Genomic DNA, 3665 nt, shown 5'->3' with positions numbered 1-3665 from the left:
TGGCGGCCAGGGGAGGGGAGGGGAGGGGAGGCTGCTCCGGTCCGCGCCGCGCGGGAAGGTGCTGCGCACACAGACACTTGCACGACTTCCACTTTCAGCAACAGACACACAATGAGGTGGTACCGCCCGCGCGCCGCCTTTATATAGGATGCGCCTTAAGCAAAACAAGATCCGGCTGTGAGGTGTCCTTCCGCGAAGCGTCACCTGCTTCTCACCAGCGCCCGCCGGCCTGTAGGCTATCTTTCTGGCCTTCTCTCTTGCCATTCTGCTACGGGTTAGTCGCAGGAGCCACCGACAAAAGGTACCGCTCCACGACGGAGCAGCGGAGGGGGGACTATATGGTGTACGTCCGCGTCGACCGTCTCCCCGCCAGGCGAGGCCGCGTCACTTTTTTTAACCGCCAACAAAGACGGAGCGCTCGCATAGGAGGCATCACGCAGATCGCCACGTGGGGAGGGGGTCGCTCATTGGCTGGAGGGGAGTTGTTCACGTGCGCTGTGAGCTGTCATTGGCCAGGGCCCGAAGGAGGCCAGAAGCTGAGGGGAAGGGGGAGGTGAAGGGGGGGGGGAAGGGGGGGGAGAGAGGGGCGGGAAGGAGCACCTGGGCAGGGAAATGGCGTCCGGGGGAGGGGGTTGGGGCTGCGCCTCTCACAGCAGCCCTGCGTCTTCGCTGACTTGTCCCTCTCGAAGCAGCATGTGTTCCCCCCTTTAATTTCCAACGGCCCCTTTTGTTCTCTACACGACCTACCTGCTGAGTAGGTAGCTGGTGGCTGCTGCTCAGGCCAAGGTGCTGGCATGGCTCCCCTGAAGCACCGAGGCAGCGGGCCGTTGTGGCCTCCTGCTCCCTCAGATAACATGTCAGCCCAGGGCAGCATCGCCTTCCCTCCCTGCCTGTCCCACACATGCAGCGCTTAGATTATGGCTGCTTCGGGGCACGGGCTGTGTGTTTGCGTGCGTGAGGGCGCCTGCGTCTCTGACCTGAGCCTGCCTGCCCCACAACAGCCATGGCGCAGTATTGACCCGGAGTGGTTCATGCGGAGCTTCACTGGAGAGCACGCTGCTACGCAGCTGAGAGCATGAGTCTAATTAGTGCCTTGAACCTATGCAAGAGCTGAAAATGAAGTTATTTTCCAGCTGAGGAATGAGAACTACTTCTGCTGTGCAGTTTCACACTGACACAGTTGCTTCTCTGTTCTCTGTGCAGACATTACTCAGACCGATGTGAGCATTAATGGATCGCCTCACAGCTGTAAAGGGCAGCGTCACTTTGGAAAATTTTTTAAGTGTAGTTTCACATTATGTTTTATCTGATCTAAATCAATTTGCTGCTAAGAAAGAAGGCAGCCCTCTTCCCCGACACTATTCCTGGCTATACAGTCCCACCAGCTGGTCTGGCCCTCAGTGAGCCAGCTCAGCCAGCTAACCCAGCAGGAAACTCATAGGGGTCAACAGTTTTCTGCTGGTTTCAGTCCCTTCATCATTTCACTCGGGTCAGACAAGCATCGGCCAGCTCTGGTGAGCTGGGAGGATCAGTACCTGTGTGCTTCCTCACTGTGCCAGAGCTATCCAGCTTGAAACGGTTACTTTTCCACATTGCCAACCTTGTAGCGCCATCAGCTGAGAGCTGTGGTGGGCCCTTGCTTGTCCAAACATCATCGTCTTGCAGGTCAAATGGCTCTCGGCTACTTCTGCAAAAGGCTCCACAGTTTTCCAGTTAGAGCCTCAGTAGTATTTGTGCAAAGCCGTGGCCCTCACTGAATTTGCTCGGGTGTAACTACCTGGAACGTAGTAACAACTTGACTGATAATTTGCAAGGACGGGCATGACCCAGTTTCTACTTTAGCAGTCTGATGTTACCATCATCACTACAAAGCAGAGTATGTCCCTCCACATCTGTAAACTGAACGCTAGCTGATGAATTAAAAAGGCATTTTTTCCTCCATGTTGGTTTGTTGGGTTTTTTTTGTTTTGTTTTGTTTTTTTGTCTAGAAGCGCACAGATTTATCTGTAAACTGAACACTAGCTGATGAATTAAAAAGGCATTTTTTCCTCCATGTTGGTTTGTTGGGTTTTTTTTGTTTTGTTTTGTTTTTTTGTCTAGAAGCAAGCACAGATTTTGGAATGACTCATTAAAATGGAGGAGGCAGAGAAAAATGTCCTCCAACGCCAGAAAACACCACAGTAGCAATTGAGCGATCTAAGATGACTGTTCTGATAAATACATCACGGAGCAGGCAGATCTTGCTTCAAAGCAAAATTTAGAGGATGTGGCAGCTTTTAAAGAAGCCAAGTGGGTGATTGGATGGGTGGATGGGTGGACAGCATCTCCATGTCCTCACTGGCTAAGGGAGAGCTCTCACATCCCCTGCCATGCCTGCTTGCCCCTCCTTTAAGTGAAAAGAAAAGGGTGATTGTACAACTGTAATCGTAGCTAAATAAACAGAAATGCTATACACACCCAATCCTTCATCTTGAAAAGATAATTATAGATTTCTCTGAAAGGACTCTGGGTATGTGTGAGCAAGAATCACGCAAGCAAAAATGAAATATGCAATGAGGAACTTAACCCAGATCTGCCTGTTTCCTAGCTGCCTGGTTTCCATTTTGTGTGTAAACTTACATGGAAATTTGTCTGCATTACGAGCTCCAGACAGAAATTTTTTAACTATCCCCAATCCAAAAAGTGAAATCAAGTAACCAGAAGCCAGCCCTTTAGTGAACAGCATATTTTTCCCTGTTTCCTGAAGGACTGCAGAATTACTGTTTTTATCTAATTTGATGAGCTACATCCCCAATTCCTTTATAAATCATCTCTCTGCATTTGCACGTATTACATCAGAGTTTCTCCTTTGTGGCTAGAATTTTTGACCGAGATAGAAGATACTTCTTTAAGCCCAAGTAACAATTCCTTGGGAATTTTTCTACAAAAAAAATTACAAATATTTTCTAAGCAGAGAACTACTAGCTACCCACTACTAACTCAAAAGTGTCTAAAAAGCGTTTCCGGTATTACAGAATATATTTGTGGCTCAGAGACTGAGGAGAGACATCTGGCAGCTCTGAAGAAAATTGAATTTACTGCACAAAAAGGTGGCTTCTGAATGAAGATTAATTTGTGTGCATGGTCAATGAACTCCAGCTGACACGTTAACAACTTTAGCACCGTGGATGTTATTTTCCTGCCCTGAGTACCGTACCTCGGCAAAGAGAGCTCCTGTGATAAGTAAGATCCATCCCGACCCAGAAGCGAGGGGCCAGCCGCAGGCGAAAGGAGCTGCTCGTGCAGAGCTCACTGCAGGGTAGAGGCCAAAGTGACCTTGCGGGGAAGTGATGAACTGCCCTGATAAATACAGCACTGCAGAAAGCCACCTCCGGCCAAACAGCAGCACCAGGAGGTGGAAAACTAATACTCCTCCATTCACCCTCCTCCTTCATTAAGATGGAAGGTCAATATATGGGCTTTCTTTCTTTTTTTTTTTTTTTAAGTTAACCTTGCAAAGGAAAAGAGGTTTTCTTCTTCCACCAGCCAGTATACAGGAGATAAACATGCTGAATGCTATGTTATTAAGTACACAAAAGACAGGGAGGACGTAAATGTTTCCATAGTAACATCTCCTCGCACAGGGTACTGTCTGAGTATAGGATGGTCTCAGGGACTGTCGGGGG

This window comes from Aptenodytes forsteri, unplaced genomic scaffold (assembly GCF_000699145.1).
Source record: "Aptenodytes forsteri isolate BGI_AS27 unplaced genomic scaffold, ASM69914v1 Scaffold284, whole genome shotgun sequence".
NCBI lineage: Eukaryota > Metazoa > Chordata > Aves > Sphenisciformes > Spheniscidae > Aptenodytes > Aptenodytes forsteri.
The sequence above is the reverse complement of the archived record's forward strand: the minus strand, read 5'-3'. Positions refer to the sequence as shown.